General features: G+C 37.1%; 1 protein-coding gene across 1 annotated transcript in view; it reads right to left on the bottom strand.

Annotated features, from left to right (window-relative positions):
• CrebB (Cyclic-AMP response element binding protein B) overlaps nucleotides 1–8,177 on the bottom strand; it is a 130,892-nt gene extending 122,715 nt beyond the window's left edge. Inside the window, 1 exon segment of the mRNA XM_068372105.1 lies at nucleotides 8,042–8,177. The gene's annotated coding sequence lies outside the window, so the exon portion shown is untranslated.
• Nucleotides 8,178–12,205: the final 4,028 nt, after the last annotated feature.

Raw genomic sequence — 12,205 nt, 5'->3', positions numbered from 1 at the left:
CAGGTGTCGATCTAATAGACCTGGAAAAGTCTTTCAAGTTGTTCCTTGGGACAAAAAACCCACGTCCCTTGCTGGGAGACTGATCTCCTGCTTTTGGTTGGAGGGGAACGGGGACTCATCCTGTCCCGAGATCCTGTGGGAGACCGCGAAGGGGAGTTCCTCCGCACAGATCGATCTCGTTTCCTCCTCTGGCGTCTCCGCCGTTCACTGCTTGAAGAATCCGAAGAGTCACGTCCCGACGAGTAAGACTTACCCACGTATCGAGACCTAGCACGTGACTGTGTTTTCTTGGGGCTACGCCGTACCCCTGACGTAGATGGAATGGGGAGACTCTCCTGTAGCGAAGTCTTCGGCGGCAACCACCCCGACGGGCCCGCCAAGCAGGGGAAGGACTCGCGTAGGCCTTCCTCCAAGTCCAGTGGGGACCTCATCGGAGTCCTTGGTATGTCCCAAGCCAATGGATCCTCTTGCGGGGACTCTCCTATGCCGACGGCGCCCTCCGTCGCTGATGCCCCTGAAACTTCCACCCAGGAATCTGACGAAGAAAATGGGACACTATTAGACCACATGGGGTCCCCCGACGAGACGCGACCCCTATGTGAGAGAGCCACGTCCCTCGGACCCCCACTACACTCACTTACGGCCGCCTGAACTGCCTTGGCAAACGAAGAATCGCCAACAAATTCCCTCTCTTGGGAAAGCGGAGCCATCTGCTTGTTCTCCCTGGACTTACCTCGTCCCCTACTCTGGGTAGGGGATGAAGGATGTACCCTACCTGACCCTTCTCCTGCTGAAGTTGCAGGGGAAGATACGCTAGTCTTCCTAGGGGACCTCTTCGTCGTCGTCTTCTTTTTGGTGCTGAATTTTACCCACTGGACCTCGGTCCAATCGGCACATTCGGAACAATTGTCCGACGGCGAACATGCTTTACCCCTACACGAGGTACACAGCGTATGCGGGTCAACATCGGGCTTGGACAGAAAAGCCCCGCACGATTTATCGGCTCTAGGCCCAGGACAACGGCGAGCGTGCTCCATAGCACAACACAAAGGGCCGTAGACACAAGAAAACCAAAAGGGAAAGCACTAAAACACTAGGAAAGCACAAGGGAGCGAATGCAAAAGAACGTAGGTAAGGCACTAAACACACGCTAAGGAATCCAGACCATGTGGGAAGCACGTGGAATCAAACACAAAGGGGGTCGCACAGAGTATGAGGGGCGACGTGTACACACGACGCGACCAGAAAACTTACTGGTGGGTCGATCTCAAAGCCACGCGACCTTCATCGGGCATTGCCCCCAGGTCACGTTCTCTCCCGCTAATCAGGACACTATAGAACATGGAGGTAGGGTAAACTACACAAAACTCTGGTCGTCTGAGAGGAGTTACCAGTAACCTCCTAAGAAAGTGTTTCGAGGTAAGTCTCTGTGTCGGAACAAATACAGTTTTATTACAGTAATAATGTAGATATAGGCAATATGTACAGCAAGTTTGAACGAAAACAGGGAACACTTACAAGTGTTACCTTAGCTAATTAAGCTGTTTCGTAGTGATAGTACTGTAAATATATTACAGTAACGTATACTACAGTATCAGCAAGTGTTATATTAGATAGGAACAACAGTATTTTGTTGTTACTGTATAAGTGTCCAGATGACTGTGTACTGTACAGTACTGTAGTCTTACCATGTGCAGTACTTGTACTCACGTACTGTACACTTACTGAAATTTTTTCATACTGTAATGCTGCACAATACTTCTACTGTGATAGAAACCAGTAAAAACTATATCAAGCAGAATTTAGTATGTTAGTCAATCACACATAGGCAATGGCAGTAAGGGCTGCAAGTATTTGAGTTTTCTCTTTTTTCATGCCAGTCTCTGTTACAAAAACCCTGCAAATAGCAAGGGGTCACAGTATAGCCTATAAAATAATGAAGAAACTCATAGAGAATCCAAAGATTATGGAGAAAGTTACCTCATCTCTTCCAGAATAATTGGAAGGAGATCTTCTGCAAGCAACTTACAATAGTGTAAACTGTACTTGGAAAGAAAGTCTGTCAAGAGAATCTTTGATGCCCAATTCAAAAGAAAATATATTCCCAGTTTCTCAACAGATTAAGGAATGCAAAGATTCTTCAATGATTTTTTCTTCTTTCACCGTAACTACTCAAAGATACTCGTTCTTCTCGCCCTCAACAGGATCAAGGATAGGTTCAACGTGTGCTCTCATAGTCAGGAAAATTTAAATCCTTTGCCAGGTTAGCAGGCGGTAATGGCCATGATGAACCTTTAATACAGTCTCTAGGAACTAAGATTCTGAGAAACATGATTTGAGGAGCTGATGTTTGTTTTCATATTACAACATCGAAAAATCCTCCATTAGGTTGACAACCAGTGTAAAGGCCAAGACGTTTTTGTTATAGATGGAGCATACTATTGGGATGATCTGCAGTAGAGTAATCAATTCTTGTTGTTTTTCTCATCTATACACACCACCGTTGAGGCTCAAGGGGAGCCACAGCTTGATCCGATGAAAACTAGTTCTTGTCGTTTCTGTACAGCTATGGGTCCTAGCTGTTTTCAAACATAGTATGGAATTAATCTGAAGAACTGCAATTTCTATATTGTATATGATGCTGTCAAATCCATCTGTCAGCTATTAGGCATCTACTGACTGTTATTTCCCAATTATTTGGTTTTATATTTCTTTCTTTTTGAATTACTGAATGACATTTTCCTCAATGGCATTGATGTATGTTACTGTTCAATAACTGGATCAACATGTGTCAAGTGTTTTCTGATCAATAAGAGAGAGGGCTGTCACATTTGTATCCGTGAAAGATATCGGCGATTTCTTTTTATATCGCTTTTCTATATTCTTCCTCTAGATATAAATCATGCCTTAGAGGAAGTATTTAATGAAGCATTCTGTGTCTGCAAAACACACAAAGTACAAGCTTATAAGGAAAAATTAAAATGTGAACGAGAGGAGAAGGCAACGAAAGTTCTCAAACAGTGAAGGAGGGAAGAGAAGGGTCAGATAGCGCAAACATAGGATTTCTTTTTTGTCTGTGGATTAGTTCTAAAAATATCCTCCCAATATTAATGAAATACGAGGTGGGATCGTTAGACGATAATGATGGCAACTTTGAATTATCACTATCTGATGAAAAAGAAAAATCTGTTTCATCTCTTAAGGAAACTCATAATAAATGTGCAGAAAAAGCTATGAAACACCTTTTGGTTCAAGTGCTGAATTCCGAGGTTAACTTTTGGAACTTTTTTGTGTGAAAAAGAATGTATGTTGACTTCTTGTCTGGCAAATGATTACAGTCAGATCCTTTCAGTGATGAAAGGGAAATTAAAAGAATTTTTTTGCAGTGATTGTGGCAGGAAAGGAAAACTTTATATTGCAAGAAAAAATGTTGATACTAATCTGAAATGCAAATGATTGCGAATTTCCTGAAAAAAATTAAAAGCTACTGAAAATGTGAAAACCAATAATATTGGTGTAATAACTGTTCTATATGTTTATCAGTATATTTTGAATGAGGGCAGTTTAGCAGCAATGAATAATACAAGTGCCTTGGGTGTCACACCTCTTGCAAACAGGATTTTCCAGGGATATAAGAAATACACTGAAACTCTCGTCAATAATGAACTGATTGGTAAATTTTAAAGTAGATATTACAAACCAGTTGGGTTTTAGTTTACCAAACCTGAAGATAGATTAGCTATGATAATGAGGCCCCCTCAGAGTAAAGGAAACATACCTGTGAACATTCTTCGACAACTATCTAAGAATATTCAGGGTAAATAAACTCTGACAAAACATGAGCTCTGGAAAAATTATATGCTTGAAACAAGGCATTCCTTTCTCTAGAATGGGACTGTGAATGTGTCATTAACAAGGCATTCCTTTCTCTAGAATGGGACTGTGAATGTGTCATTATGTCACAAGTCAACCTAGTTAGTAACAGATCATTGTAAAACAAGATATGTCATGGGTTAAAAAAAAGGGGAAGAAAATAGATTTCAACCTTTCATACCAAAGGAGAAAGATCTTCAAATAAGAAGATATTAGTATCCCCTTTCACCTCAAGTTATTACCTAGATCATGACCAACAATGTAGTACTGTTCTGTTCTTGAGTGCAAGGTAACTATTAGTAGTATCCTCTTGACAAAAGTGTAAAGTGGACTTTGCCTTGACCTCCGAAAAATAAACTAATACTACAGGACAAGTCAGGGATTGTGACCAACCAACAGCTGAGACATACCTTCCTGAGGAACACTGAGCCAAAAGAAAGATTACCAAGTAAAGCCAAGGATGGACACATATCCCACGGGTACTCTTAACTCTTGTTTGTTCTGGGAAGACATGTACACCAAACAGTAAAGGTTTATACCAGAAGATAACTATGTCCACAAGAATCTCTATAGACAGGGTGTATGTGCAATTCACTTTCATCCTTAGACACACTACCTATGAACTAAGAAGCCAGAAGAATAAACAGAAATAAGAACTTTTTATCCTGGGAGCAGAGCAGGAGAGAAGACATTGAAGAAGTTATTTGGTTTCATCAGAAGAGCATTACCTGTTCAGTAACCTCTCTTCTGCATTGCACCCAGGATAAACTGTTTTTACTTCTGTGTATTCATCTGGCTTCTCAGTTCACAGGGAGCATGCATATCTGTGCATGCCAACAGAAGAGTAATTCCCCCATAACACAGGAGAATGCCTTTATGCTTACTTTTTCTTCTTACTAAACATTTACCATTGGGAAGAAGACCTGAATGAACACTTTAAAGCAGAGGGAAATGTGGCTACAAAAACCCCCAAAAAAAGTAATAGTGAAGAGTTACCAGGCTATGAAGATAAAACATTTTTTCCAATTGTACTTTTCACGGTAGCATAGCCCTTATTAACGCTTAAGAAAATTTGCCAAATTAAGCTTAAATTCATCAACGATTAAATTGGACTTAAAAGAAGTTTCAACAGCTTGACTTTTGGAGTAGACTGCTAAGAAAGACATACCTCCAAAGCGATGGCCAAAAAAGAGGCTGGGTTACATTAGGCAGGTGGGTGGGGACCCTCACCCTGCCGACAAGTACATTGTTGCTAAGCTTAAACAACTATTGCCAGTTCATACCAAATAATACTGTACAGTACTCCTAACCAAAAGATAAAGGGTTGTATTCTTGTAGAAATAGATTAACAGCTCAATCAGTTCTCAACTTCATTTCCTATCTCCACAAAAGATGAATATAGTCATACACAGTACCTATGAATTTATTCAAAATATATTCTTATGAGGACTAAAAGCTGTGGAAAATAAACTAAATAAAAAAAACACAATGCCAACATAACAGGCGATGACACTTCCTTAATAACATTTTCTTTCTTTAACTGATAATAGTGAATATAAGACAGCTAATAACTTGAGCTCCAGAATTTTTTGTCTATGATTTTATATATGGTACACAAGCAGCTCATGACCCGTTATTATTATTACTTGCTAAGCTACAACCCTAGTTGGATAAGCAGAATGCTATAAGCCCAGGGGCTCCAACAGGGAAATTAGCCCAATGAGAAAAGGAAACATGGAAAAATAAAAGATTTTAAGAACAGTAACAACATTAAAATAAATATTTCCTATATAAAATAAAAAAACTATAACAAAACAAGAGGAAGAGAAATTAGATATAATAGCGTGCCCGACTGTACCCTCAAGCAAGAGAACTCTAACCCAAGACAGTGACAGACCATGGTACGGAGGCTATGGCACTACCCAAGACTAGAAAACAACGGTTTGATTTTGGAGTGTCCTTCTCCTAGAAGAACTGCTTGCCATAGCTAAAAGTCTTTTCTACCCTTACCACTAAACAATTACAGTGCAGTAGTTAACCCTTTGGGTGAAGAATTATTTGATAATTTTAGTCTCGTCAGGTGTATGAAGACAGAGGATTATCTGTAAAGAATATGCTAGGCTATTCGATGTATGAGTAGATATAGGGAAAGTGAACAGTAACCAGAGAGAAGGATCCAAAGTAGTAATGTCTTGACAGTCATGAGGTAATTGTAGAGACCACACTGACGTTTTATGTTCAAAAGTCCAAGTGCTCGTAAGACAGTAAAGTAACTAGTAATGAGAAGTGGAAATACCAAATGACTTCGGTATACAAAAGGGCAATACGGTACTAATACTATCAAGGTTATAGAGATTTTACAGCTACTGTATAAGATAGGATGTCTTGGTGTATATTAGATCCAGGATCATGATTGGTTACGATGTACTGTTCCATTATAATTCCAATGTTTTCATAATACAGTACTGGTGAACAAGGTTATCGGAATCTTTTTATTTGTACGGATACTCCTCCTTGAATGATTTATTTCATGTATATATACATAATATAAATATATAAATGTATATATATATATATATATATATATATATATATATATATATATCACCAAGTTTCTTATAAGCAATCAAAATAAGTTTAATTTCAAAGAAAACGGGCATATTTCTATTGGAAATACCTGTATTCCAGTAGAAAAGCCTTTCCTGTCCGTAACTATAATACAACCGAGGCACCTCTGTAATTTTATTGACTTTACATTGCTGTATATAGGCAAGGGATTTAAAGGGGCTGGAGGAAACACTTGCCATACAAGAACCAAGCAGTCTATGTTAGATTAATTCAATCCTGCAATCTAATGCAACTTAATGTCCCAAGTCAGGTTAGGTGTGGAGTGAAAAACCAAGTTCCCAATAAACAGTTCCCTTCAGCAGGTTATGATAGGGCACATCTCTGTAATTCATCTATCGTAGACCAACAGTGAACATGTCTGGTTGAATGAGAAGGTAATCCTCTCCAGCTAGATAAGGTTACAAAATATCATTGTAAAAGTTCTACTGTTTACAAAATATTTTTGTAAAATTCTACTGTTTGCAATTTGCATTACGAATTTGGAATGTTTATGTGTTGACATAACACCTCACACCAATCATGTGACATAATAATGACAGTTCACTCAATTTCGGTCTACTACTCTACAAATATGCTCAAATATCCCCAGTTTTAAGAAAGAAGAAGCGGTGTTTCTTATTCACCCTTGAGGAAAGGTCTCAACTAGTTTTAATGTCATTTTATGCATGCCAATTCCAAATTCAAAGATTACCTACGTCATTCAAGTTCAGGAAATGAATACCTACTTCATTCAAGTTCAGGCAATGAATAACCCAGAGTTGTCATAAAATTCACCCCAAAACAATAACAAGATGGTTGTTTACACGACAGCAGATAACCTGGCCCACTCTTGAACCCCTCAAACCCTCCTACACAAGGCTTTCAGCATTGGATCAATTAAAATTTGTTTTATTACTATATGGCAATAGGTTACAAGGTTCCACAGAAAAGGTCAAAGTTTCATCCCAAGGTCTCTTGCGCCTATCGTAAACGGGTTGCCAACGACGGCCTACGGTGCAGCCTACTTTACTTCAATTACACTTTGTATTTAGAAACCGACGATATTCTAAATATTCGCGCATTCCAGCATATAATACTAAGCCTACTATAGTCTAGACTCAATGTCTCTACAGCGACCGCCCCGCGTTAGAGCATATTCTCGAGCTAACCATTCCATCGAGTTGACATGAGTCACCTCCTACGCAAAAATCCCCCTTGGAATTACAACGTCGACCCAATTGACCCGAAAACCACAAAAATAACGTCATAAAGCATCACGTAATGGGCAAGCCAAAAACTGGACGTAGTTCCTCTGACGCGTTCATGATCACATCCTACTAAACATACAAACATCAGCGGGGGGAGAGAGGGGGTGCATCATTAGGGGATTTCTCCTCCAACATATCTCTCAGCTAACACCACCATGGCGGCCATCACCATCTACAGCCAACATATCACTTCCTACTATAGGCCTACGATGACATGTTGGCGGGAACTTGTTGATGATGATGATGGTGAGGACGGGGGGTATAAAGGGGGTAGAGGGGGGTCGGGGACGTACCTGGTGTTACGTCGTCGCTCCGCCAGGCTCAACTCTCACTCCTACTGGAAGATGAGACGTCTACGTCAGTCCACGTCAGAGCTCCGTCACACAGCGTCAGCACCCGGACCGCCTCCCGCACCCACTGTACCACAATAATGTTCCTTTGCCACCGCGCACGCTGTGAAACCACACATTTATGTAGTGATTCTCATATAACTTGCAGATATTTTTAAGAGTTATCCGTCATACAATTTCTAGAGCACGCCAAGTTGCTGAAATTCGTTTTGATGAATAACTAAAAATTTTTGTGAATTACACACAAATCATAAATGTATAACCACGATATAAATCAAGTGCGTTTCATTTATAGACAATTGTCTTAGGTAAACACGTTCAAAACTTTTTTTTCTTTCTTTTTTCTTTTGGCTGGCTCGATCTATGCTAGAATAATTGACTAATGAGGAAGAATTCTTCGTTGGTGAGTAAAAATAACTTATCTTATGATCTTTTCCATTTAGGTAATAGTTTTCAAGAAATCTATCTCTCTATTGACAATAAGTATCAGTAAATTTATAAATGCCCTTTTCAACTAGGATTTTCTTACTTTTAATCAACTTTCATATTGAGAGTTACATATTTTTTCTGTCAGTTTTACGGATTTACTTGATCCACAGTCATCTGATTTTGCATAATCTGAAGTTCAAACAATTCATATCGGTGCAAAGACCGGTGGAACAATTATTGTTAACAACCTTTGGTTGATCTCATAAGAAGTTATCAGGGTGACATTAATTTTGTGCTTCAGTTATCATTATAAAGAAATAAGTATCTCCATTCACCATTTACATACATTCACAGTATACGTTGATATGAGCAGAAGAAACTTAAGTTATCTATGATTTTATAATGTCACCATAATACTTTTTTCATTGGTGTATTCCTTGAAGTTAGTCTCGATAATGAAAAGAACAAGGTTCACAAGAACCATGGCCTTTCTCCGAATGTTTGATAACAACTGATCATAAATAGTTTATAACACGAGCTTGCCTTTCAAGTACGTCTAATAGTCGAACCTTACAGCCATTAATATCCAGACAGGATAAAACAAAATGATAAAATTAGGCTTACTGCTCATCAGTGAAGTTTTTACGTCCACCTTGATCAGATAAGCGCTAATTAAACGACAGGAAAAGCACTCAGATAACGACCGAGAATACAACATAAAGTTGTCATTTTGGTCAAGATAAAAATTTGGGATTTACACAAATTTGTTTTATTGTTTACTGTCATGTAGATACGTAACTTCAGTTATGTTGCTTTTAAAAATGAAAACACTACTAAATCCTTACACTTGTGAACTGTGTGCGGTGGAGCAACCTGTCATCCCGTCCGCACCTTGCATGTATTCCTCCGCGAAGAATCTTATGTTTCACCATAATTCGTTAAATTTCGTTCATTTTCTGTTAGTAATTACCATAATAATTTGGTCTATCAGTGATGGTTTTCACGAAAATTTGCAACAATGTTAGGTGACCAAACAATTACCACATATATTCATAGATATGTCTGTGAGTGTTGCGTAATTGTTCAAATTTGTTGCTATTAGAACCCAAATTAAATACCTTAATAGAAAGGTTTGATTGAATTATTTGTTAAGATTCATTCGGACACTGAGAAGTTTCCCCTTTCTTACACGCTTATGTTAAATGCTGACTTCTCGTGGACTATTTTTCTTACGAAATATTTTCCCAATGGAAAGTTTATGTTCAATTCATAGAGAGATGACGATAACCCACCGTTAATAAATCAATTACAATGGATATTGATCACCTCTATATTATCGGAATACGATATGGTAATATAAAGACTTGCCATCAAATGTAAGTGAAAGAATTGTGGAATACTTTGTCGCACCTGTCAGACCAAACAAGGAACTACTTTGATATGCGTAGCTAATTAATAAACAACATATGATAGTGAGTTCTGGGGTTCTTACTACGTGTTACGATAGTAGCATTTTGTGAACACCTGACCGGTGTTTATGAATGATATTGTTGTCAATAGCATGTGACTATTAGTTATATATATATATACATATATATATATATATATATATATATATATATATATATATATATATATATATATATATATATATATATATATATATATATATATATGGACAAACCTCTTCAGACTGTTAATGAATATACGCAGACTACTTAAGACAGACGTGAGTGTTTCCCAAGAGATGAGACTGAAATTAAAACAAGGATAAGTATGGGATGGAAAGCTTTTGGTAAACAAAATGAGATTATGAAAAGTAAAATGTCACTGTGGCTTTCGATCTCTTAAAAAAAAAAAGAAAAAAAAAAAAGCATGTAATCAGATGGCCCTACCTGTATTAACTTGTGCATCAGAAACTTGGAGCCTTACTAAAACCTCAGAACACAAGCTGTTTACAACTTAAAGAGCTATGGAAAGAATAACGATAGGATTAACACTAAGATACAGAAAAAAAAAAAACATGGATACGAGAGCAAACTAAAGCATAGCTAGGGTGTCATAAGAAAAAATAAGACTAATAAATGGACGTGAGCTAAACAAATAATGAGAATGACAAATATCTGGACAAAAAGAATAACAGAATGGGTACCTGGAGATTACGAACGAAGAAAAGAAAGGAAGAGAAGAAGGTGGGCTGATGAACTAAGAAAGTTTTCGGGTGTGTACTGGCATAGAAAGACCATAAACAGATGCGAATGGAAGGCCAGGTCTGAGGCCTTTGTCCTGCGATAGACTAGCATTGAGCCTTATGGTGGAGAAGGCAAAGACTGTTAGAATTAAATGCATATCTAGTACTACAACAAACACACGCGCACACACAGGGGAGAAGCTGTCTTCGAATTTTGGACGCCGCTGAGATATATATATATATATATATATATATATATATATATATATATATATATATATATATATATATATATCTCAGCGGTGTCCAAAATTCGAAGACAGCTTCTCCTGTGTGTGTGTGTTTATTGTAGTACTATATATACTATATATATATATATATATATATATATATATATATATATATATATATATATATATATATATATATATATATATATATATATATATATCTCAGCGGCGTCCAAATTCGAAGACAGCTTCTCCTGTGTGTGTGTGTGTGTTTGTTGTAGTACTATATATATATATATATATATATATATATATATATATATATATATATATATGTATATATATGTATATATATATATATATATATATATATATATATATATATCTCAGCGGTGTCCAAAATTCGAAGACAGCTTCTCCTGTGTGTGTGTGTTTATTGTAGTACTATATATATATATATATATATATATATATATATATATATATATATATATATTATATATATATATATATATATATATATATATATATATATATATATATCTCAGCGGCGTCCAAATTCGAAGACAGCTTCTCCTGTGTGTGTGTGTGTGTTTGTTGTAGTACTATATATATATATATATATATATATATATATATATATATATATATATATATATATATATATATGTATATATATGTATATATATATATATATACATATATATATATATATATATATATATATATATATATATATATATTATACGTAGTACTAGATATGCAGTAAATTCTAACGTTCTTGTCTTATTTATCATAAGGCTCAGTACTACATGGAATTCTAGACGTTTTATTCCAGTTGTGACCAGACTGAGAATTTTTTTTTTCTAATCGGGCAATGAAATCCGTGGAACTTCAGAAGTTCAAACTTGTAGTTTATGTTTTCATGTTGAACAAGCTGACCCAAGTCTCTCTTCATAGTTTACATATGACAATGATAGCTAGACGTGTTTAATTTGGTGAAGAAAAAGGGATTATGCAGTATTCGAGCTTAATCAGGACACAACGCTTTGGAACGAGCATGATAAATTGACCGTGGAAGTCCTGTAGAAAGTGAGGTTCCCTGCCATATTGGACCAGAAAAGCGTCCCTTAAAAGGGATTTTGACGTAGGAGCAATCTATTTTAGGGCTCGAGCCATGTCGTCCTGATGGAAGTTCCTTCTGGCAACTTCTACAGTATAATATTTGGACCAGAAAAGCGTACTTGAAGTAAAGTT

The sequence above is a fragment of the Palaemon carinicauda genome, chromosome 4, assembly GCF_036898095.1.
Source record: "Palaemon carinicauda isolate YSFRI2023 chromosome 4, ASM3689809v2, whole genome shotgun sequence".
Taxonomy (NCBI): Eukaryota; Metazoa; Arthropoda; class Malacostraca; order Decapoda; family Palaemonidae; genus Palaemon; species Palaemon carinicauda.
The sequence above is the reverse complement of the archived record's forward strand: the minus strand, read 5'-3'. Positions and strand labels throughout refer to the sequence as shown.